This window comes from Zeugodacus cucurbitae, chromosome 6, assembly GCF_028554725.1.
Source record: "Zeugodacus cucurbitae isolate PBARC_wt_2022May chromosome 6, idZeuCucr1.2, whole genome shotgun sequence".
Lineage (NCBI taxonomy): Eukaryota > Metazoa > Arthropoda > Insecta > Diptera > Tephritidae > Zeugodacus > Zeugodacus cucurbitae.
The window spans coordinates 66,232,443-66,259,669 of NC_071671.1; the positions used below are offsets into that span (position 1 = coordinate 66,232,443).

Here is a 27,227-nt window from a genome sequence, read left to right on the forward strand (position 1 = left end):
ATATGTACATGCAATATAATTGCACAAATTAATAACCAAAGAATTCCAACTCCTTTACACTCCTTCCTACAAATACACCCGTTAACTGCTGATTAATTACCGCAATTTAATGCAACACATACAATTTCAAACTCATTACCCGGTCACAATCCAACAAAATACAACCAATTATTGCGCCAAGAACTCCCTTAATTACTCCTATCTATGAATAGGGTTTGCATTTGAAATGGAAGTCATTAAAATTTTTATGATAATTTAATCCGTTTGCTGTCATACTAGATGTGCACATACATACTAAAAGCGGGTGTACTTTTATGAGGCAGTGTAAGCAATTGAGTTGTATAAATTAAAAAAGAGGAGATAAATGGATGAAAGAGGGTGGACAAATGTTGTTAACTCTTTTGGATGTACATATTTGAATGTATATATGTATGTATATATATATATAATGAAAATCTCTGAGTAAATGAAGAAGTGGAGGCGGTTATCTTTATGCCGGCTTTTTAAATTCATGCCATGCTACATATATATATATATATTTTCTTTTATTTATTTGTTTAACGTTTATTTATTGGCAAGCCAATATTTGTTTTCAACTGTTGGCGCGTAAAACAGTGAATTTTTAATTATAAACTTCGCGCTGCGGCGCCAAGTGAGAATGCTTTATGTGTCTGTAGGTGTTTCTGCATGAGAGTGCGTCAATAAAAAGAGCCATTTACAAATAAAAGAAAATGAAGATATTTATTTATGCTATTGTTATTGTTTCGTTTAATTTATGCGCAATGCCGTAGGTGAAACACAACAACAACAAAACCAACAAACTGAAGTAAAACTCCATTCCGCAGTCGTGCATTGCTTTGGGAAAATGAAATAAATTACGTTCGAAATGCTAACTTATTTTAATTTCGCTTGTTTACGCGCCTTAAATTATGCAGGAGAAATGCAAACGAGCGTGAGGAAGTTGAACAGCCGTTGAGTGATGTCTTAGTAAAATAAAGAAAAAAAAATATACATACTCGTACACCGAAAAGCGGCTAAAACAAAGGCCGAAAACCAATCAGTGTTTAAATTTAATTTTCTTGGTGCGCGGCAAGTAGTTGGAGCGCAGCAAAAGTGAAATACTCAAAATTCCTAAAAAATAACAAAAACAACAAATGCAGGTCTGAACAAGCGCTTACAAGCTGCCAAGCTATGAACGTTGTAGTAAATGAAATCTGCAACAAAAACAACAAAGTAGCGCTATTAGAATTTAGCTAAGCTATTAAATTTACGCGACGCGGAGAAAATTCTTGCAGAGTATAAACACATATACACATAACATTGATATACGGACTACAGATGTACTACGCGACTAAAGTGTAAACGTAATAAGCGTGAATAAAGTTACAGAAATAAAAATAAAATATTGCAAATAAAATTAAAAAAGAACAAGAAAAAAATTGAAAATTTAAAAATCGTGAAAATCCCAAAACAGTGTAAAACATAATAAATAATAATAAAAAACAACAACAACAATAAAAAAATTTTGTCAGCAAAAATTTTCAATCAAAGCAAATTCAATTTAAAAGGCGTTAAAACGTTTGCCGCACAACAAGTGCAAGCAGCTACTACTAAACAGAAACAAAGTGAGAGGTAATTCCATACACACAAGTAGATATACACAATTTATACAAACACACACACACACACACAAAATATATATATATATGTTTTTAAAACACGCTTAATGATAAACTCCAACTACAACGCGTAACCGCCCACGCCATTATAAGCAGCGTGCAAATTACGTACAACAACAACAGCGCACTCGTAAAAAATCACTTTTTAAATGCTAACGGTGTTGTATATATATACTATATACATGTATATAAGTGTGTGTGTATATAACTAGAAGGCGCCAAAAGGTAAAGGAGCCTGCTGTTTTGTTCATAAGCGTCGTTGTCAGTTTACTATATTAACGAGCTGGCTGGCAGCAACCACTTACACACGCATACATTCACACAATACTTACGTCAGCAAAATATTCGTGTTGGCTAAATGAAAGTGTGTGTGTGTGTGTGTGCTTATGAGCGCCAAAGTGAATAGGAAGTCGCTGTTCTGTACTAAATTTACAGGCAATTAGTTCGTTGATTGCATCTTTTTCGGCGTAAGCATTTACGAATTTAATCTACTCAGCTTGATTTAAAGTAATTTACAACCTAGAATTTGGCTGTTAATCTTAAAAAGTGTGTGAGTGGAAAAAAGTGTAGACTTGGGATATGTAGAAAAACAATTTCGTTCAAGTAAATGTGTTGACCTAAACTTCTATTCTACTTTAAATTCATTGGTAATTCAACAATAATATGCGCTCTACCTAGCTATAAAATAAAATTTGACTTTTAGTAGCAAATCAAATCATATTTTTCATACACCAATGCGATTCCTTAATGAATATTCCATACAGATTTTGATTTCGTTAGTCATGGTATCTCAAAGCTTACACAACTCACACCTTGGGTTAGCTTATGTAAAATTATAAGCCGGTAGATGACTGTAGCAATCTACAAGTTATACCACTTGACATCTATGTCGCCATTGACCCTGAATAGTCGGCAAAACGCTTTGAGCCTTTGACATATTTGTTGAGGCAACTAATATATATTCGGGACAGTTTATATGATTCAGTGAAAGAGGAAGTATCTATATGTCTCAATCCCACATTCTTCTAAGCGGTTTTGACAATTACATCCGACAGAATCTTTAGCTTCAAAGCATATAAGCCCATCTTGCGTTGTCTGGTTAGGACCCTCATCAGCAGCAGCTCCTTCCTAATCTGATGAGATTGTTACAAGCTCATCGGCTCTGCGATTCTGCTGTGGTGTAGAACCCAAACGAGTCTGATAAAAAGTAGGTTGATAGTGAAGTCAAGGCCTCCTTGACTAGCGCATGAGCGCATAATCAGCAACCACACGGACAGAACTGATATGCTATATATGTGACCTCCCTCACTGAGGGCTTTTTGAGTAGTATATCAGATACCCCTTCCGCTAGAAAAATGCTGCAGTGGTGTGGTAGCCTAAAACTGTCTTTTAAACTCCACACTTAGCCTTGAAAAAGTACATTAATTTACATTAATATTAGCTGTATTCCATTCATCAAGATTTGCAGAGTAGCGACTCGAACAAGCAAGTGCTTTAAGATCGCGCGCAAAGAGATGGCGATTCGATGGCGACAATTAAATTTCGATTATTTTAATTTTTAACTACTCTCCTTTAATTTAACTGTGATGTATCAATAGTTTCTATCGAAATCGTAACTTATGAAGGTCGATGACGATATTTAGTTGCTGTTCAACAGAACTTCTTCTATTAACAGTTTGCTTCTTTATATTATTTGATAAAATTTGTACTTCGAACTACTAAATGTGGAAGAATAAGATCTCTAAAAAAAATATTTCTTAGTTCATAATCGCTGTTAGAACTCATATTCAAAATAAATTGAACCACCCTATATTGATAGGATTATCTATATATCAATCAATAAATATAATATATACAATACATTAGCGCTCAGCTTTCGTTTTGACGATTGGCGCCCCGTTGCGTTTGCTATTAATTAGAAATGCTATTTTTAACTTTAACAAAATGTCTGCAAATTAAGTACTGTTAGTGAAGCTGTAGTTGAAGACGACAAGCAAATGAAGTGGAAACTCTGCAGTGACACCTTTACTGTGCTGAAGCAACAACAAAGGCGGGCGTGTAAGTTTATTTATATACCATATAAAAAAATAAATGTTAGTAATAAAGGTTTATATATGTATGCATACTCGTATAAGCATCCTATACTTTAGTAAGAAACGACGATGCCGAGAACAGACGCTTGCCAAGCAATTAAAGTGAATGGCGTAAGCAAATTGAATCAGCCTCTCTAATTCATTGTTGTAAATGTCCAGCAGTTATTTTATTTTACTTTGTCCGCGTTGCAAAAAATTTCAAACAAAAACAAAACTTAAAAAAACACAATTCAATTAGCAAAATAAAGGCCAAGCAACAAGCATTCGCACCATAAGCATTTGAGCATTTGCAAAGCCTGAAATTAAATCTCCGTTTTTGTGTGTTTTTGTCCTTCTCGTACCGGCGCGTTCACGCTGTGAAAATCCATCAAATAAACCACGCGCCGCGCCGTCACACAATGACCACGAAACTACTTCTCCACCCACAAGCTGAAATAGTTCACACACACACACACACACACATACACAGATACAGTCAAGGCGTTGTTACTCCGCTCCATTTATTCGGTTATAAATAATATTTTGAAGTTCGCGGCAAGGTGTGTACGCCGCGCCGTCATCATCATCATTATTTCGCATCATTTATCATTAAAGTTAAGCAATTCAAATGGAAATGAGCGCGCGAATAAAAAATGTAAATGTAAATGTAAATGTAAATGAATACGTAATGTTTTGCCATCCGCCAAGCCCAGCCGAATGATTTATTTTTATTAATGATATCTATTGCACGGCGACGCTCACCGCTGAACTCATTTTCTTTGATAAGGCAATTTTCTCTGTTTTTTGCTTACTGTTTCCATGGAATTCGACCCTTTTCGTGCAAAAGTGAACAGTGTCGCGTCGCCGACGCCGATGCCGATGCCGACGCCAACTGTTTCGCATCAATCAATGTCGTCACCTGGCGGTCCCGTGACGATTAAAACCAAAAAAACAAAAAATGATGATCACTCATCAGCATTAATATTGATATCTGAGTTTGTAGTTAGATCTTGTGTTTGCTGGAGTGGGCTTTAAGTCCATAAGTCCATAAAGGATTTATATATTTTTTATACTCTCGCAACAAATGTTGCTAAAGAGAGTATTATAGCTTTGTTCACATAACGGTTGTTTGTAACACCCAAAACTAAACGAGTTAGATATAGGGTTATATATACCAAAGTGATCACGGTGAAGAGTGGAGTTCAAATCCGAATGTCTGTCTGTCCGTCCGTCCGTCCGTCCGTCTGTGCAAGCTGTAACTTGAGTAAAAATTAAGATATCTTGATGAAACTTGGCACACTTATTTCTTGCCACCATAGGAAGGTTTCGAAAATGAGCAAAATCGGACCACTGCCACGCCCACAAAATGGCGAAAACCGAAAACACATAAAGTGCCATAACTAAGCCATAAATAAAGCTATGGAAATAAAATTTGGTATGAAGGATCGCACTATGAAGGGGCATATTTAGATGTAATTTTTTTGGGGAAGTGGGCGTGGACCCGCCCCCTACTAAGTTTTTTTGTATATATCTCGCAAACCAATAGAGCTATATAAACCAAACTTTCTGCAGTCGTTTTTTTAGCCACTTCTTAATACAGTCCAAAAATGAAAGAAATCGGATCATAACCACGCCCACCTCCAATACAAAAGTTAGGTTGAAAATTACTAAAAGTGGGTTAACTCACTAACGAAAAACGTCAGAAACACTAAATTTCACATAAGAAATGGCAGATGAAAGCTGCACTCAGATTTTTTTACAAAATGAAAAATGGGCATGGCGTCGCCCACTTATGGGTCAAAAACCATATCTCAGGAACTATTTGACCGATTTCAATGAAACTTCGTTTGTAACAGTTTCCTTACATTCCAATGATATGTTGTGAAAATAGGCCAAATCGCTTCACAACCACGCCTACTTCCTATATACCAGAACTTTGCAGACGACCTGAATCGTTTACTTTACAATATATAAAGTAAGCACTAGTGAAGATATCGGTGCAGAACTTTGCACAAATACTATGTTAATAGTGTGGCAGCCCCATTCTAAAAATCGCCGAAATCGGACCATAGGTTTTTAAGGCCCCATATATCAAACATGAGGACCTCGGTGCTTCTAACCTATTATTAGGGTTTCCAACTTTCAATGGACTTTATACAATATGTATGACGAATATGTGGGTCGAATTGTGTATTATTAATATAAATAAAGTTAAATAAATAAATTGCGAGAGTATAAAATGTTCGGTTACACCCGAACTTAGCCCTTCCTTACTTGTTCAAGTTTTAAGTTATCGGAATTAATAAAGAAGTAAAATTTGTGTTGTGATTTTGACAGCTGTTTCACATTTATGCTATTTACAACAGTAAAATATTGCCGAAGATCTGCAAAGTAAACCTTGGAAGCAATGGTGAAGACGATTAGCGGAGCATTTCTCAAAGTTAGCGAATAAAGAAATCGCGAATTGTTGATAGGTTTTCATACATTTATAGATACGACTTTATTACTATGGAAATACGATTTTTTTTATTTTTTCTTTGTATGAAATTTGTGTGGTCGAAAATTGTACTCTCTGAACCTCTTATCCGTAATATTACGATAAATTGTCCGTCAGTTATCAAGTTATTCGTTTTGTAAACTTCCAATAATCTTGAAGCTATTTTATCACATTTGCGATGTCCTGAGTGATATATTTCCCATAATCATTGCTAAAATCTTCAAAATAATCTGAAAATAATTACTATATTACTATATGAGAAACTGAACCTCAAGCGACACATTTCAGAGTTTCTTAAAAATATCAGGGAACAACATCAACATCTTCAATATGAGTAATGACTTTTAGTGATATTTTCTAGAGTTAGTTTCAGCATTTAGAAACGGTCGTATTGCTATAAAGTAGAGAATGAAGTTCAGCCGATCCGATCCGAGCCGATTTACAACCTCTGTAAATATTCTCGAACGATTAGTTACTTTATTTCGTGTTCCGTTTCATGATTCATCAGCCTGTCATTTCCGTTCAACTGCGGTTCCAAAGCTATAAAAATATTTCATATTTAATGATATTTTCTTACCAAAAGTTGATGTTGATATTCATCTAAAAGAGCACTGATTACAAATTTCTAATATCAAACTGAAAGAACTTATATATTGAATCATTTGAAGTAACAAATTTAAATATAGTTCAAATACAGTGGAACTTCTCTAACTGGAATCACCATAATCCACTAAAAAACTTCGAGTTAGAGAGACTTCCGAGTTACAGAAGGTAATTTGTATGAATTTTGACTTCTATTGCCACTTCAATAGTTTGAATTATGGAGAACTTCGAGTTAGAGCAGTTCGAGTTATGGAAGTTCAACTGTACTTATATTCAAATCAGAATCTGAAGTTATATAAATAAATTTGTAAAAAAAACCAACTCCGAAAAAATGACTGCCACTTCGAAAACCACACCTCTAACAAAATCACCCGTGTGTAAAAAATGCAACTTACACAGTAATTTAAAAGTTCAAAAGCAATATAAATAATTCAATTTCATATTTTTCAGTACACAAGATCCATCATTCTTTCATTTTGACTTAATTCGTATTTAAATAGTCACGTAAACGTTGACTTATTTCCTTAAGCTGCTTATTCTGAATTATATCTACATTTTCATACAAACTGTTTGCATTTATAAAATATATTCCGATTTAAAAATAGTAAATACTACCAGCTAGAATGCCAGGCCTTGGACTTTCCAACTGCCAAATTGAAAAATTTGTGGGAAAGAGAGAATTTAGAATAAAATAAAAGTGAGCATTTATAATTATCAATGCTCAATGTGACGCCGTAATATGCAAATCAAATAAAAGTTCAAAAACTAAAAAAAAAAAAAATTCTCGAAACTCCATTCGAACACATTCATTTTGTGTGCAGCAAAATATTCTAATTTCCGTGGTTGACATATTTCGACAGCGCAAAATTAATAGCTACATTTGAAAGTCCATTAATTTCAATTAAAAGTCGAAAAACTCACACACATTCAAATATGCAAATGCAGCTGAAAACGCAAATGCATTAGTTAGAAAAACAAGAAACCAAAAAATCAGCAACCGCAAGCAAAAATCACTGCAGTCAACGAATGGACAACAACAGTGGTTGGCGTGCACTCTCATGCTTAAATGTGGCTTACATTTGTTTAATTAAATATTTAAATAATAATTAAATTAAATGTAGCGCTAATTGAAATTTACTTTTTGTTCGAACACAAGCAAACGCGAACTTTATGCGACCGACGGCGGCAGCGCAGACGCCTGTCAACTGGACAAGTCGCCGTGGGGTCATTAGCGAAAATATATGCGTATATTTTGAAATTTATATTTAAATAATTTATTTTTTTTTTGTTTACTTTTAGTTCGAAAATAATTACTTCATGCAACATTTAGTGGCAATTGCTTGGTTTTTTAGTTTTTGTCAACCTGAAATTTGTTGCAAATGTCATTTAGTTAATTGCCAGCCGAAAGTTGAATAAATATTCATAATAATAATAGACGTAAAATATTGATAGTGTGATGGTAGGCAAAACTTTTTGACAGCATTTCAATAAAGTTGCGCGCTTGTTCGATTTATTCTATTATTCTCTAAAAAATAATATATGTATATTTTTCGTACCAGTTTATTTCGCATTTCATATTTTGGTTCACTTTTTATGTGTTCGTACACAATGACTATTCACGTACTCCCACATCTACAAATATTCATAATTAATGCTGCTGTAAGTTGCAAATTCATTGTTGGCATAGCTTTTGCTGCCACAATAATTTTTGCTGTGTCAGACGCGCAGAAAAGTACACACGGAAAGTACATTGGCCGTGCAGGAAAGTCATGAGTTGAAGACTAGTGAGAGTTTTGAAAGCTAATAGAGCTCATATTGTAAAAAATATAAATTTCTATCGAGAGTTTGCCGAGTTTGTATAGGTACTTCACCATTACCGAAGTCAACACATTACATAAATAAATTAGTATAAATAACCAGCAGCTAATCGCCGGTAGCACACTTTGAAGACCGTGCTAAGTTCAGACTTTAATTACTGGGTAACGTGCTCTCTTTAGTATCTCATTAATGTGAACCTGTTCTCACAGACCCCGCACAAGCTATACCTCTGTGTCTTAATGTGTATGTAATATTCGACCGACTTTCATGTCGGTTTGTCGTATGCACAAGTGATTTTCCTCTTTAAGCTGCTTTCTGATGCGTAAATACCAGCTTGTGAAAAGTGCTACGTCTACCACCTAAATACTAAGTTACAACTTTATGAATAAGTCCAGTAATATGCGAACTTTAGTGGCGACACACACATTCTTCCATATATGCTTGTGGGCGTTTGCAAATGTATTTAACCATTCAGATGTGTGTAGAAAGTTTGCTTGCTGTGTCCGCATGTGAATTTGTTAATGTCCTCTGGACTTAAACGAACAATTGTATGCATTATTCATATGTAAACTAGTACGAGTATGTCCAGTGTGAATTAAATGACACTGATCTACTAGAATATTCTGTAAAAGTTTTTTTATTATAAATTTATGGATTTTTACTGAGAATCATAAATGATTATTTATACAATTACTGTTACATTTTTATCTATTTGTGTATATTCAAACTGCTTGAGGTACATATATCTACATCTATCTACATACATATGTACATATGTCTCTATAACCTCAATTGTCGTGATCTCCCTGACCTAATTCTGTCAAGCAACCTATTGCTATTCTAGAAAGCTTCAGTTCGAAAATAATGCTGATATTGATCCATTGATTCCTGTATTCATACAGGTTTTGTTGCAACCTTTTAACAACTATAGTGAACATGATTTAGGATTAGGATAACTTAATAAATCAGAGTTGATATCGCTGAGAAGCTGGCCTAAATCGTTGAAAAAGATTTTCATCACCAGGTTAGCTTGAATTATAATAAATTGCACAGGAAGTGTGATTAAGAAGATATCTCTTTGGATAATATGTTCACTGTTTCTTCGAACTTAGCTGCTCTTTACTTGTTTTATAAATATAATTTCCGATATAACTTATTGTTGTTGTTGTGGAAACAATCTCCAAATTATTTTGAGAATTGCGTTCAATTGGATAGTCCTTATAATGTAAGTTCTTTCCGGTTACATAGACCCGATTAATAACGGATCGGTTCCATTGATCTTTTAGTGGAAAGAAATACAACTACCTAGCTAAGTAGTCCTTGAACATTATTTTTCCTAAGGCTAAAATGCAACATCAAGTGGTTTTCATTTATGACTATCTATCTGAGCAGCGTTACAACTTATCTCGAAACAAGGTACTTCTTCTCGAGACAGTGTTGCTATAAGATGTTTCATTGTTAAATTAGTGTTGATAAGTAGATATACGTGACCTGGTCTACAAAAAGGGATCTAACGTGCGAAAACTACTTTTCTGGGTAACAGCTGTTAAAAATGGACAGAGACAGGATACAGAAGTTAAGAGGTTATGTTATTTTTGACACCTAAGCCCACTTTCCGTAGACCAGGTCACGTATATGAAAGTAAAACTGAGGCTATAAGCAATGGTTCAAGTAGCAGGAATATTACTGGACAAATTAAAAATTTGTTTAAAGCTTTGAAAATTAAAATTATCTGGTTGTATATCATGCTATCTCTTGACAAGGAATATACTCACATAACCTAACCAAAATTGAAACCTCAATTCACACTTTTCTCGCACAAAAAGCTGTATATTACAAAATTCCAGCACCCACATCACACCACGAACCACACCAGCGCAGAGATTAACTTTTTTCTGCACTGATAAGCAAAGGAGCAAAGAACAAAAGCTTTTTAATAAATACTAAAAGACCAACAAATTTGTTGCGAATGTGGCAGAGTGGCAGAGTGACAGAGCAGAGAAAAAGTTTTTGTCAAACGACAGCACAAAATGGCAACTGGCTAAAATGAGATTAAACAGCGTTAGTCAGCGCCTAATTGGATGTAGTAGGTGGATTTTAATAGTCAAATAGGCAGCGACTGCCAACAGCAATCAGCAACAGCTGACGTTCATATTAGGCGGCGCACGCAAAAAGTTTCTGTGCGAACGCCTGGTGTTGATTTAAATGGTGATGTAAGTGTTTTTGATGAGACTGCGGTTGTTGGGCGATGATGACAACGATGGTGATGCTGATGTTGATGATGGTGTCACTGCTAATGATAACAACGCTCGGGGTACACACCGACCTGCTGCCAATGATACGACATATTTGCGTGTGGCATGTCAGTGTTGGTGTGTGCGTGTTCATTTTCGTTTTAATTAAGACCTATTCATTGTAAATGTACGCAAACATACCTACACACATATTTACATAGATGCATGTGGCCGCATAAAAACAAATAAGCACAATAAAAGTAGCGCGCACAGGCTCTCACTTCCTTCCTGTTTAACGGAAATACGCAGCGCCTCCGTCTCAGCCGCCACCGCCTACTGCGCACAAAGCCGAATGTCGCAAACGAAGTGTATTTTAATTAACCCGTGAGTTATAGCGCCGTTTCCAGCTGTGCTGTGCTCTGCTTTGCTGTCCTTATGTGATATCTTATTATGTATGAGGGTGTGTGTTTGTAATTATGCATTCGTATCATAAATATTTGTATGATAAACATATGCTTACATGCCCTTACATAAACATAAACATATAAATACACATTTACATACCCAACATGAGTGCTCATAACATAAATGTGAAAGCCCTTCCAATCTTATTGGATTTTACCGCAGTGTTTGCGTCCACGCATGGCGTTTTCACATGAATAACGGCGCTTGGGTCGGTCTCAATGAGTGGTACTCAGCATGTGCGCCATGCAAATTTGTGCTCGCAATTAATGCAGCCAATTCAATGCTGCCCATGGCAAACAGTGTGCGAGGAATTAAAATGAGTTGCGAAATGAAATTATATCGAGAAGATCGGTGATTCAAGAGGAAAGGAAATGCATTTTATTTTAATTTAAGGCTCACACCCTACTTTTCTTGAGCTGCTAGGCGTGAATATGATTTTTTTTTATATTTTTTTTCAAGAGAAGAAAGATGAATATGGCTACCAAAGTCCTTGAATTGTTGCATATATTATCAGATTTGGATGACCTTTTGCTTACTCAATGTAGGAACTTCCGGCAATATAAAATCAATATCAATACCTACTTTGTTTAATTTCTTAAGTTATAATTAAAAACTTCTCTGATAAAATTATATTGAATAATCGTCTAAGCCATCTTGAAGCTTTTTATTATAAAAAATAAAATTTCCATATTTCACTTTCAATTTTGAAAATATGCTCACTTCCACTCATATTCTTTCCCCTTAGGCTATTCTTACAAAGTTTATGAAACGACTCAGAACTCAGAAAAATTTCAACACAATGAAGAGTGATTCGGAAATGGTGAATTCAACAAAGAAACGGTACATTAAATGATAATTTTCATTATTTTTTTTTTTGCTATTAAATCATGTTAGTTTACAAAAGTTATAATGTGGCATTATTACACAATGTTTTGACTTGAAGTTCGTGATTAAAAAAAATTGAATTTCCAAAGTTATAACTGTTTGTGTTGACAATTCCAGAAAAGGTCCTTGCGACGACAATCATAATCTAAAAATCGATCGAGTAAGAAAAATTAGTTCTATAACTAGAGAATCCTAGGCCAGATCGAAGCTTTTTTCAAAAATTAACAAAATGGGGGTCTCCCGAAATTTTTTTCTAGATTTTCGGGAAAAAATTAACAGTTATCTGGTCTTAAAAATTCGAAATTTTTTAACGAAAATGTAAAAAAAAAACAAAGAAATGATTATTTTAAACTCCTGACTACCCCTAACCCATTAATGCATGTCTTCAGTATACCTTTACCCGTATTGAAATGATAAAGCATTCAGGAGTATGTGTATATGTTTGTCACATACTCTGAATGCTTTCCAAAAATTAGAACTATCGCACATAATTTCAAAAATTATTGGAGAACAATAATGAACTATAAATAAAATAATATTGGATTACATTTTTTTTTTTTAATTTTGTCAAAAAAAAAAAAAAATACCAAAATATATTATTGACTGAAACATTTCTGTCTTATTATACATATATATGATTAGACTTGGAATTGATTTAGTGTCCTCCGCAAAAATATTCTCTTTAACTCATATAAAGATTGAAGTGACAGCGTCCATTTTTCACACAAAGCAACAAGGTGAAATTTCATATATATCAGTCAATGAGATTTGGACAAGTCTCGTATTTGACAAATTTCAACTAAATTGTTACATAAATACCTATTTCTATGTTTCCATTTCCAAACAACTACATCTATATTCTAGCATAAAGTAATTTTGAATCCTCTCCGCTTCACGAATAATTAATTCAGATGGTGTGATACCTCGATTACATTAAATGGTAATCTCTTGCTAGCTTAATGTGATTCATTATCAATAAGTAATTATATCCATTAGGCCATTTAATATTTTAATTAAACTATGATAAGTGATCACATGATAAAACTAAAACGAGCACATTAAATTTGCATTTTCTTTTTATAGAAAACTAAAAAAAAAAACAATTTCAAAGGAAATATTTCACATGATTTTAATTCTTAAAAATTTGTGAGTTTAATGGCGAAGTCTTATGTTGCGTTCTGCACGAACGCCTTTACCTTTTAACCTTTCCATATCTGTTCAAAATTCATTAAAATGTACTAAGACACATAACATCTCTTTTATCGCATTAAAAATTAACAAAAAATACACTTCAAACACTTTAGTACAGCCTTGCTAAGATCCTTGAAACTTATGCGTTACATAATTTCAATGCTATCTATACACGCTGCTTACATTTTATATAAAATTGTGATTTCTAAGGCTTTTTTATATATATTTTTTAATTGCACGCCTGTTTTCGCTCTCATTATTTTTTTCTCTCGAATTTTTTCAACACCTTCATAACATTATTGTTGATAATTATGGCGTCGGCATTCATTACTTTAGTATGTATTTGTATATGAGATTGCATATAGCTGTAACCATTGCTTTATGAATAGAAAAGTATACTTGTGTCACATTTATACAGAATGCTGTAAATAAATAAACATGCTTAGATATGTTTGTATGTATGCCCGTAAAGACTAATGTAATGAATATGTGAACTGTTTTAGGAAAATTAATATCAAGCAAGCTTAGAAAACTCTTCTTTGTATGTTATAATGAATTAAAAGTATGTTTATTTTTATTCTTTGCTATTTTGTCACCCTACTTTCTTTGTAGACTGTATTTAATAATATGAAAATTACATGTGACAGTCTATGCAGAAAACAAAAACAAATCTCCCCTCATCTACACTCATTGCATTAAAATCATTGTACACGAATAAATGTCTGCGAAAATAGACCAACACAAAAGCACATTTTCACACACAGCGTCGCACTTATTTTTAGTATTACTCATTCAAACGTTCCGCTCTCCACTTTGCTGTGCAACAGTTGTGTGCCATTTGTAACGCCAGCGTAGACGAACACCTTCCGTCGCAACTGCACGTTGTTTATGTAATCGCCTTCTACTGCTTATTTGTCTTCTTCATTGCCATATCATTTCCCATTGTCCGCGTACCACACCACCGCCGAGGTTGACTTTGTGTCACCTGACGCCCACTTCGTGTGTATTTTTGCATGCATTATTGACGCGCTCCTTGTGGTTTGGTCTGGTCGCATTCCTAAAACATCGCAGCACAAACGAAAGACTGTCAGGGGGTGTGATATAGATGTAGATGTAGAAGGACTCACGACGATAATAAATAGGCACTCAGCCCGGGCTGTGGATGACAGCAGTGTGAGCGCAACAAATATTGTTTGCTTTTAGCTTGAAATCTGGTTATCGGGGATTGCTGAAACATTGGAGAGGCGGTGTGCGGGCAGTTGGAGGGCAGACTATCATAGCGACTACTGACTACTGGTAAACGCTGTGCGAGCGTGTTGAGAGTAGTGTGGAGTAGAGCGTCAGGCAGTTGTCTGCAGGCGTCTGTAAAAAAGATATAAAGCAATTTCAAATTGAATTATTTATTAATAAATAGGGACTTTCACAACGGTGACAAATGACAGTATAGTTGAATTATCAAATTACGTTGAATAATGCATATACGCTCGCATAAATATATGTATACACAAACACTTTCGCTTTTCACTGTGGACAATCTATCTATGGGTTGATATTTAATAGCTTTATACTTATATATAGCAACTGAAATATATAGCAAATGAAGTGTTGACAGCTGCCTATTTAACTATTGCTTTAGGTATATAATTACTTATAAAATATTAATAGAGAGTCAAATAATAATGTTATTGTGATGAGATTATATCACTTTTGATAATTTATTTAGAAAAAATGCCTTTAGTTTGGATAAAACTACTAAAATAATTAAAATATTAGCAAATATTCAAAAAAATTTGATATTTTTATAAAATTTGAATATTACCAAATAATGTTACTCATACGCCATGGTCACACATGAAGCGTTTATAACATTATAGCAAAAAAAAAACATATTTTAATAACTTATTGGGGTCAATATTTTGCGAAAATTTTGTTTCTTCAATCAACATAGCAATAGTGCGGCTTTGCGTCGCTATTGAGTACAAAATAACACAGTAGTTTTCCTATGTTACTCATACGCCATGGTAACTATTGAAGCCATATGAGCTGAAGTGGTAATTAAGAATAGATTAAAAGAAGTTTTATGGTTATTCCTTAAAAAATATTATTTTTATACTATTTATATTATAGTTTTATATATCAAAAAGATCAGGGTGACAAGACGAGTCAAAATCCGAATGTCTGTCTGTCCGTCCGTCCGTCTGTCCGTCCGTGCAACGGATAACTTGAGTAAAAATTGAGATATCTTGATGAAACTTGGAACACACGTTCTTGGGACCGTGAGAGGGTTGCTTTCGAAAATGGGTAAAATCGGACCACTGCCACGCCCACAAAATGGAGAAAACCGAAAACGCAAAAAAGTGTCATAACTAAGCCATAAATAAAGTTATAAAATTAGGAACGGAGGATCGCACTAGGAAGGGGCATATTTGAATGTAATTTTTTTGGGGAAGTGGGCGTGGCCCCGCCCCCTACTAAGTTTTTTGTACATATCTCGCAAACCAATAGAGCTATATAAACCAAACTTTCTGCAGTCGATTTTTTTAGGTACCCCACTACACACCATGAAAATAGTTGAAATCGGATAATAACCACGCCCACCTCCCATACAAAGATTAGGTTGAAAATTACTAAAAGTGCATTAACTCACTAACGAAAAACGTGAGAAACATTAAATTTCACATAAGAAATGGCAGATGGAAGCTGCACTGAGATTTTTTTTATAAAATGGAAAATGGGCGTGGCGTCGCCCACTTATGGGTCAAAAACCATATCTCAGGAACTACTCAACCGATTTCAATGAAACTTGGTTTGTAATAGTTTCCTTACATCCCAATGATATGTTGTGAAAATAGGCCAAATCGCTTACAACCACGCCTACTTCCTATATACCAGAACTTTGAAGACGATTTGAATCGTTTACTTTACAATATATAAAGTAAGCACTAGTGAAGATATGGGTGCAGAACTTTGCACAAATACTATGTTAATAGTGTGGTAGCCCCATTCTAAAAATCGCCGAAATCGGACCATAGGTTTTCAAGGCCCCATTAATCGAACATGAGGACCTCGAGACATGAAGACGAGAGTATAAAATGTTCGGTTACACCCGAACATAGCCCTTCCTTACTTGTTTTTAAATTAATTTATTATTATTATTTAGTTTATTATATTAGTAATTTAGAGAATTATATGAAAAATTTCATTTGCCTTAACTTTTACTTTAGTATGAGACAATTTCATTTAAAATATAAATTTATATTTAATATAAATGTATATATAAATTCTCAGCTAATCTGCAAATATTTTGCTTGCCCTATGTCGAATATAATATCCAATTTTAAAATATCGAGGGGTGCCCAGTAGCTTAAATACATATTTATTTATTGGCTTACGATATTTTCCTTCCTCAACAAATATTTGATTTTGTATGTATGAAAAACCACTTGTGTTTAAAAACACAGCACGCACCGCATTTAAAGATACCCAACTGGGCTTTATATGTACATATATAAATATAAATATCTTTGTTTGTGTTTTGTATATATATATTCATAAGTCGGTTGTAGTTAACCATGAAAGCTTACACACGTAATCCACGTACCTTTCTTAAAAGTTTTAAACTTTGCTATGCTCCCGGAAATGTAAACACACACCCACTCACTTGCCTTGCCAAATGCTTTCCGCACGCGTACGTGCGGCACAGGCGAGACGATAAATTGTCGATGGTAAAAATGTCACGTACAATGAACATAAGTAAATTTGTTTTAGAGTTTCATGTGTTTTGTTGTTATTTTACAAACGAACAAAGCTGCTTAAATACCTTACTTACGTATTCTTTTCTTCTGCACATTTTACTTTCAGGTGCTTCGCATTGCATTTCCGCATTTGAAGCGAGCACAACTAGAGCAAATAAATCAGTAGCAACAGTAATAGCAGCCCAAATATTACAAGCAACACAGTAAGTGAAATGCTATTTTTTCATATGCACACATACACACACAAACACTTGTATGCGTGTGCTCAATTTTAAAGTAAGCCTATTTACTTGAGTGTTCTGTAACTAAGTGGCGTAGGTAATAGCTATGCACATATGTATGTATGTGTGTATGAGTATATTCTTATACTCTAGTAGGTGTTTTATTATACTCTCGCAACATATTGCACAGAGTATTATAGTTTTGTTCACATAACGGTTCTTGTGTCACCAAGAAATATAAGAGTTAGATATGGGGTTATATATATATAAATGATCAGTATGACGAGTGGATTTGAACACATATTCCTTGGCACCCTGAGGAGGTAGCTTTCGAAAATGGGCAAAATCGGTTTACTGCCACGCCCAGAAAATGGCGGAAACCGAAAACACATAAAGTGCCATAACTAAGCCATAAATAAAGTTATGAAAATAAAATTTGGAACATATGATTGCATTAGGGAAGGGCACATTTGGATGTAATTTGTTTTGAAAAGTGGGCGTGACCCCGCCTCCAAATAGGTATTTTTGCATATAACTTGCAAACCAATAAAGCTATATAAACCAGACAATCTGCAGTCGTTTTCCTTATGCAGTCCAAAAATGAAAGAAATCAGATAATAACCACGCCCACCTCCCATACAAAGGTTAGGTTGAAAATGACTAAAATGCGTTAACTCACTAACGAAAAACGTCAGAAACACTAAATTTTACAGAAGAAATATCAGAAAAAACATGCACTCATATTTTGTTACAAAATGAAAAATGGGCGTGGCGTCACCCACTTATGGGTCAAAAATCATATCTCAAGAACTACTCGACCGATTTCAACGAAATTCGGTATATAACACTTTCTTGACACCCTGATGACACGGGTGGAATGGGCGAAATCGGTTCACAACCACGCCTACTTTCCATATAATTCAATTTTGAATTCTTCTGATTCGTTCACTTTCTAATATATACATTAAGAACCAATGAAGATATCAGAATAAAACTTTGCACAAATACTGTATTTGAGCTGTGACATCACTTGTGGAAAAATTGCCAAAATCGGACTACGACTTTTCAAGGCTCCCGATATCGAACATGAAGAACTCGGTGCCTAAGAATAATTTTTCACTGAAAATATAGGTAAATCGCTCAGATATTTTAGTGTAATTCATTCCCTCGGTTTTTTTACAGTTTGTCTATGTACCAAAAGTGGTAGAAATCAGGTTATAACTTCCCCCAGATCCCATATACCTAATTATAAGTAATATTAAATTAAGTGAGCGTATAGTCTTCGATACATTGTATCTTGGTGGTGAAAACGAGTGAAATCGATTCAGGAATTACCTCAGTCCCCATATACTATTTATCATGATTTTCGTTATTCTATTGAACTTAATTCAGAATGAACATATGAGTCGAATTACGTTAAAATTACATCAGTAAATTGCGAGTGTATAAAATGTTCGGTTGCACCCGAACTTAGCCTTTCCTTACTTGCTTTTGTTTTCGCTTTTATTCTATGGTGTTTTAATTTATTTTAAAGCCAGATTAGCCAGTAGGGTTTCCTCTAAATATGTAATAGACCTTAAGTAAGCAACAAGAGGGAGTGTTGAGTAGATTTAAGTCTACAGAGAATATAAGTTCACTTAAATAGAACACTTTAGGGGATAGATAAAAGAATAATGTTAGCATATTAACTCTACATTAAACAGAAAAAAAAAAAAAAATTTTTGACATTCTCAAATTCAAAATTTTCCGTTTTTTGCTCAAGAATTTTCATTTAATATTAGCTGAAATAGCTCTCCGAAATATCTCCTGTCGTCAAACAAACAGTCAGCGCATTCGCGTCTTGGCTCCCACGCCACTGTTGACAGTCATAACTTTGAAGTTGTAGATAATTTCGTATACCTAGGAACCAGCATTAACACCGATAATAATGTCAGCCTGGCAATCCAACGCAGAATCACTCTTGCCAACAAGTGCTACTATGGACTGAGTAGGCAATTGAAAAGTAAAGTCCTCTCTCGCCGAACAAAAACCAAACTCTACAAGTCCCTCATCATTCGCGTCCTACTTTATGGTGCAGAAGCGTGGACGGTGTCAACATCCGATGAGACGGCAGTAGAAGTTTTCGAGAGAAAGGTTTTGCGGAAGACTTATGGTCCCTTAAACATTGGCAACGGCGAATACCGCAGACGATGGAACGATGAGCTGTACGAGTTATACGACGCCATTGACATAGTTCAGCAAATAAAAACACAGCGGCTACGCTGGCTAGGTCATGTTGTCCGAATGGACGAAAACGCTCCAGCCCTGAAATTGTTCGATGCAGTACCCGCCGGAGGAAGCCGAGTAAGGGGAAGGCCTCCACTCCGTTGGAGGGACCAGGTGGAGAGGGACCTGGCTTCGCTTGGCGCCAAACTGCCAGAAGGCGGGATACGTGGCGCGCTGTAGTGGACACGGCTCGGCAATAACCGCGTAAGCGGTGTCTACGCCAGTCAAGAAGAAGAAGAAGAGATAGCTCTCTAATCAAGACAATTAACAGTTCTTAAGTTTTAATTAATGCTCTTAAAAGCAAATTAATAAATCTAACCACATTCGGCTTCAAAAAAGACATTATTTCTTTCTCCGAGTTCTAGGAAATTTTTGAAATTTTCGCTTTTTATAAATTCAAAAAGTGCCAATTTATGTAGACAGTGATTGAAATGCTAAACGCTAAAGCAATTATCCATCAGCAGGCGGAAAATAATAAAAGAATATTTATTTTTCTCGCTTTATTTTAAGTAAACAAAAGTCTAAATTAATTGTTTGTAGGAAAAAAAGTCTCTAAAACCAAACGCTCATATATTTATAAATTTTTCAAATGGAAATTAATTCATTAACACTTATACATGTGTACTTGCATACATATGTATTTACCTTAATATATAAATCCACAATCTTATGTAAACAAACTCTCAAGCGTGTAGAAACAAGGTAGAATGAGGTAATTTGTGTTTAAAAATTTTCAAATGTATACGTTTGAACTATCAAATGTATTTTCTTAGATAAACAAACAAACACTTTTGTACTCAACTAAAATAATAGAAAATCGCATTACTCATACGCACCCACCAACCGGATGTTTGAGCAGAAATTAATCGCTTTTTAATATTTTCAAGGAAGACTTTTAAATAAATTTCATTTTTTTAACAAATATGTTACATTGTTTATATACACTGATACTTGATGTAGAAAAGTTCACAGAGTGTAATGAAGATTCTTGAAAAATCGAATTTTGAAGACGCCACTAAATACTTACTTTCTTCATAAAATCTGCTCTGACAATTTAAATATAATTATTAATCAATCGAAAAGAATATAAATAGTATTAATCATAAGAAGTGTTTCAAGCGCATCCATGTATGTAAATTCAATCAAAGCCAACACTTCTCTTTTTATACACCCAATCAAATCCTTCAATTCCTCGCTTTTTCACCCAATTTAACTTTTGCTGTTCAGCAAATATTTATTTTTGCTTTAATTTGACGACCTGCAAGCTGCCCAATTGACTTATACTTTCCAGCAGCGTTTTCGAAGAAATCTCGCCAATGCACACATACACCAATGCGCTCTCTGCCAATCAATTGGCTTGCTTGCAGTCTCCAATTTCAAGCAGTAACACAGTGCAAACACAGCGCTGATTGTGTTCAAGTCAGCTTGGACAATGGACTTTGTAGTTGTTGTTGCACATCAGTTTAATGCAATGATTTTTCGTAGGGTTTTGTTTTTGAGCGAATTTTCGTTCAAGAGAATGTGTTTACTTATTTTGTTATACTTAATTTTTCTGCCATGGAGAATCAGTATTTCAACCTTAATACAATAATTTTTTTGCAGTTTAGTTTCAGTGAAGTATTGCTGATTATAAATACGAGGTGAAATGAAAAATCTCAAATCGAACACCATATCCAAGAATGACCGTCTTTTGTCCAGCCCGAAAAAAATATGGAAAATAAATTCTAATATTTAACAACAAAACTTTTCTCTCCTCGAAATTTTGCCTCTCCACTAATTCTATTTATAATAACAAGGTCGTTTGTGTAATATAAAGCCAACACAATGACACACAAACACTTAAGTCTGCCTGTACTTATGCCATCCTCAATTCACTTAACTGGCACATCTGCGCAAAGTCATTGCATATTTGCACCTGAGGTTGAGTGAATTTACATGAAATTCAATTGGAATAAAAGCATAATGTCGGCTAAAGTATAGAAAAGCAGCCGAAAAAATGTTGAGCTAGACTAAATGTGAAAACATACATAATCCGCTTGCCTAGAAACATGCAACACACACACACACTCGTAAGTGTCTAACAACAACAAAGAGATTTGCGAATTGTAGTAAATCTAGAATAACGAAAGCTTACCGGCAAATTCTACGAAATCTAATGGGTGCAGATACGGCCATACTACCAACATTGGTGTTCAAAGCAAAGTATGTTCTCAATATACTGGTAGGAAATGTGTAGTCGAATGCCGAGGTGTACTAGAGATATACTAGAGATATTAAGATGAGGTCAACATGTTAGTTTTAGTATTTCTTTTTTCTAAAAGATATTAGGATCACACTGTAACCTTTCAAGAAGAATACTAACTAGAAATAGAATTTAGTCAAATATTTAACCTCGATGTTTGTATGAGTAATACCCAACTTAACTAAGTAAATTTAATTTTATGATTAAAAGGCAAAACCACACTAGTTCAAATTTAACACGAGACCCACCAGTCGCCAGCAAGAAACTCATTTCTTTTTTATTATTTTTACATGCCACCCCAGCAGGTCGCTTGTTAACGTCGGTGTTTATATGCGTCTGTGTGTGCGCCGCTTGTTGTTCATAAAAATGCAATTTCATGCCACGAATGGGGTAAATGTCAGCCAAGTTTTCGGCGCCAACTATCGGCGTGCACGCGGATATGCAAGTATCGCATGAAAAAAACAACGCTTACAAAACATTTTATGCACTTGCCACCGCACTTAAATTCAACATCCTGCCAAAAGACCAAAAAATAATAAAAAAAAAATCGAAAATGTGAAGGAGCGTAGCGAAGTAAAAACTGCAACTAAAACTGCGAGTTACAAAATTGCAACGCCCACTGCCGACATCCTGTGCTTTTGCAGCGCGTAATTTCTGAGTTTTTTTTTTTGCTGTTTTTGTTGCATTATTTAATATTAAATTTCCACGACTTCTACTAAAATACTTAGTTGCACGCGTGTGTGTGCGTGCGTTTATTTTATTTCTTGCGCTTGTAAATTATTTTCTTCTTTTTTTGCATACATTTAGGCGCATTCTTGCTATTTGTTTTTTTTTTAATTTTTTTGCTTGGAAAATTGTGCATTCTCCCAAGGACATGTCAGCATGCTGCTTGCATGCATTTCTTCTTCCCCTTTTAAGCGTTGTAAGTACGGACTCTCGTTTCTTCATTCTTGTATTCTTTATGCGCTTATTTGGCGCTACGCTATGCAGGTAGAATTATGTGCTTACATTGTATATGTTTTGGTGTTAAGTAGAGGGTGTTTGTAGTGAATTCCTCGCTTAAAGAGATTTTTCTTATAATATTTCCATCCGCTGTTGGTTTGACTGAACTTAATTGTAAATATACATTTCGTTAAATTTCTATAGAAAAAACAGCAGTCAATCGCCAGAGTTTCTTTACAGCGATTTGTCAAACTAGTCAAGAAATTACAGTTTAATTTAATCTATGAGGCAACCAAGAAAAATGGTTTCTGTTTTGTAAGAAAATATTTTTTGTCATAAATATGTCATTATTACTGTCAATGTTCTCAACGTTTCAGAAATGGAGACTGCATAAATTTCTAAATTCTAAATATCGACCTTTGAGTTAATTCTCATATTTTATCTTCCCTGTTTGTTCATTGTTGTGAAGCATTTGTTAAGTGCAGTTTATAATATGTCAAATTTTATGACAATTGTAGTACGAGGGCTGCTATATATATTTCTGGCCTAATAATGAAAATAGGAATATTTATCAACGAAAATGGTTTTATTGTTTTTCAAAATATTCTCCATCAAAATTTATACACTTTTGCATGCGCTCAACCCGATTTTCGAAGCATTTTTTTGAGCCTTTTTTTGAGCGATTATCATATTGTGCGGGATCCAACGAAAACAAACCTTTTTTACGGCCAGGTGTTCATGCAATATCGAACGTATGCTGGTGGGAGAAATGCATAGGCATGCCTCTATCAGAAGGTATGTTACATGACTGTCTTGCATTATCAGTTCACGTACGGCATCGATGTTTTCTGGCACAACGGCTATTTTTGGACGACCTTCACGGAATTCGTCTTTGAGCGAGCGTCGGCCACGATTGAATTCGTTGTACCAGTTTTTTCACAGTGCTATAGGATGGTGCTTCATAGCCATACAAAGATTTTAGTTCATCGATGCACTCTTGTCGCGATATTCCACGTCGAAAGTTGTGAAAAATGATCGCACGAAAATGTTAATTCCATTTTTTGGCCGAGATGAATTTTTTAATTCCCTGTAAATAAAACAATTCACGATTAAATGACAAAACGTTCTGAGTGATGTTATGCTAAAAAATGTCAAACTTTCCAATGGAAATGTCAGATTGCACCTGGCAACACTTAGTGCTGCCTAGGCCAGAAATATATATAGCAGCCCTCGTACAATAGTGAGCATCGTTAGTATAACATATTTTGGAAATCTATGCCGAAATTTTTTAAGACGAATACTCCATAAATTTTGTATCATGTCATTTGAGTGAAAGCACAGCTACGTCAGTTTAGCGTCAGTAAATTTGACATACTGAAAATCGCATATTATATATTTAAGTTTTTATCATACACATATAATATAACATATTGTTAATAAGAATACGAAATATATTTTGACATCTACATTTCGATTGTTATTCTATTGAAACACCCTTCCAACAAATAACAATTTTGCACTGCTGACTCAGCAAGCGCTTAATGATTGCGTGCCAAAATCATATGTGTTTACTTCTGCTGTCAGAACAGTCGTAAATATTCTGTTATGTAAATTTATGATTCAAATTTCCCACAAAAAAAAATTTTGAAGAACTCAAACGTAGCAGTAAGTGCTATTTAAGCTGCATAAGGTTTTATGCATTAAACACAAGCCAAATAGATACAGATACACTCATGTAAATATGCGGGTTTGACGCTTCATTTAAATTCGTTTGTAATTTTGTGTGTAATACAACACAACCATCCACAAATTTATGGCAAGAAAAATTCTCTATGCGCATTGTATAATATTTGAAAATGAAGAACATTGAAAATGTGGAGTAAATCAGCGAATTGTGAATTGCTCATTCAGCTTGCAAATTGAAAATGAACCATTATCGCCCTGCCTCACCGCCTTTCGCCCGGCTCTAGTCGCCGACTTGCTCTAATTTATTCTCGCACGCCAGTTATCTCTTTGTAAACTGGCGATTTTTCAAGCAATAAATTTTTTTATACGCTTGCTTCGTTGGGCGCCACCTCCGCTATCCACCAAATAGCCGCATAGCGTCGCTGTGTTGAATTGCTCACGAAATTGCGCGCTCACTTGCAATGTGGCATGATAAATGCTTGTTGCATTTTTTCACATTTTATTCTTTATTACAGTATATAAATATTTTTTGGTATATATATTTCTGGCGACTTTGGCGCCACGCTGTTGCCACTCTGTTGCAAGTGTGAAGTGCAATATTTTTTCAGCAGTCAATTTGAGGCAGCAGCGGCGCAGTCAGTTGGTAAATTTGCAATTCTCATCACATGCAACATGTTTCTATACTCTATTGCCAAATGTTTTCGTTTCGGTTTCTTCGTCATTTTCATTTTGAATGACAATAAACTGGATGTGAATAATGAAAAAGTTTAATTTGAATTTTTATACCTCTATTTTTGGGTTAACATCTTTGTTATTTATTGTCGGATTAATGTAAAAAGAAAATATTTTTTAATTCCATAAAATTGGATATTTCATTAATCCACAGTCATTTAAGAACATTTTCATTAAATTGTGATATTCCCGAATAACGAGTGGTTGATTTGAAGTACCATTTGGTGGGAGACTTCTTCGACAAGTATATTTATTTATTACAAAAAATTATCGAATGGTCTCAAAGAAGTCAAAGCGAGACTCTTCGTCATCTCACTAACTATCTACCCATTTAAGAAAAGGAAGAAGATTCTGAACAATATTTGATTAAGCCTTCTGTCCCCTCTCTCTCTTTCTCCACCTCTATCGCTTTCTAAGAGCTTAAATAGAGCAGTAAGAGCACAATTCTCTTCTCGTGCTGTATCTACCGCTACCAAAAAAAATGTTGAGTTTTACATGACATTATCGAGAAATAAAATGGGAATAGAGACATGTTTGTAGAATGTCTGATCGGTTGATCAAAAACTCCGCCGGCATGTGCGAATTCTGAAAAGATTACAAAAAAATTAATGAACGCCATATCCAGAGTAAATTTAACTCTCGATTGGACTATTTTTTTTTTAAATCCCATATGGCTGTTTCAAAATCGTACCTGGAACTAATCTTCCATTACTTCAACCCAGTTATTTAGAACTGAAGTTTTCTCTGCACATTTTATAACCAGAGTGATTTTAAAAGCTGGGTCACCAATACATGTTCAAAACAGCGCTGGAAAGGCTTTTCTTAGACGATTTAATCAACAACTATTTCTCCCAAAAATCTCTCTGAACCTTAGCTTATATGAAATCCTACTCATCTCTCATTTGTTGTTTGATATTTTAGAGAATATTCTCGTATTGCACTTTTCTTTGAACACTCTAGAGCATTTCATTTGTTCACTCACTCAGAAATTGTGTGAAATGAAATTCAATTAAATCGCCATTCATTCAACGAGCATTTCTGGAGCTACTCTGTGTTGTTGCCAATATAATAGATTAAAGTATATATCAAACACTTATATGCAGATGAAAATATTACAGCAATGGATTATAATAACGTGCGAAGGGGTAGATATTCGACAGCAACAATAATAATAAGAATTCGTGTAAATTTTAAATGGAAATATATATTATTATATATATACATATGTATGTAAGTACGAGTTGGTATATATGTGTTCGCAAATCTCTAAACACCAGCTACAATGCATTATTTCATACAAAAACCACAAAAGCTCAATCGTGTGTCAGCTTTTCAGATTGAAATTGAAATTTCAATTAAAATCGAATATTGAGAAGCTCTACATAGAGTACGAGGTTATATAAATGCAACCAAACTCGAATTTCAATGCAAGCGATGGTGCTGAACATTCAAATGCCACAGTTGGTGTTGCAAGTGTACTCTTACATATGTACTTAAATACATAAAGACACACATATGTATGTACTCCCCGTGCTGCATGCACACCAGCACCTCTGGCAGCATATAAATCAAGCAAACACTGCTTGAGTAGAGTGCATAAATAAAAGCCTCGACTGCCACTTGAACTCGCTGAAATTTGTTAGCATCTGCCTTTTTCCAGTAATAAATGTCCGTCCGTCCAGCTCACTTACTGACCTATCCGGCTTGGCTTTCTGCTGCTTGAGAGCGCCATTAAAATGGAAATATTTCACCGAAATGAGTGGGAGTGGCCAGCACTTGCCGCACAAGCACGCCAACTGGCATGCAACACTGCGCGCTGCCGAAAAATGCAGCAAAGACGAATGGCAATGGGCAACTAGCTACGAGTAAGTGCACAAACAAAAGTTAAGTGCGGTGTAGCCAAATTTATGCCGGGAATGTGCTGCCAGCGCAAAAGCTTT

The 27,227-nt window shown here is 34.8% G+C and overlaps 1 protein-coding gene across 12 annotated transcripts in view; it reads left to right on the plus strand.

Annotated features, from left to right (window-relative positions):
- LOC105211683 (protein qui-1) overlaps positions 1-27,227 on the plus strand; it is a 118,946-nt gene that overhangs the window by 10,702 nt on the left and 81,017 nt on the right. For 7 of the 12 annotated variants that reach the window (XR_008471641.1, XM_029039884.2, XM_029039882.2 and 4 more), the window contains exons 2-3: positions 792-1,632; positions 17,306-17,402. The gene's annotated coding sequence lies outside the window, so the exon portion shown is untranslated. The remainder of the gene's footprint in view (positions 1-791; positions 1,633-17,305; positions 17,403-27,227) is intronic. The other 5 variants (XM_054232728.1, XM_054232729.1, XM_054232730.1 and 2 more) reach the window with 3 other exon arrangements.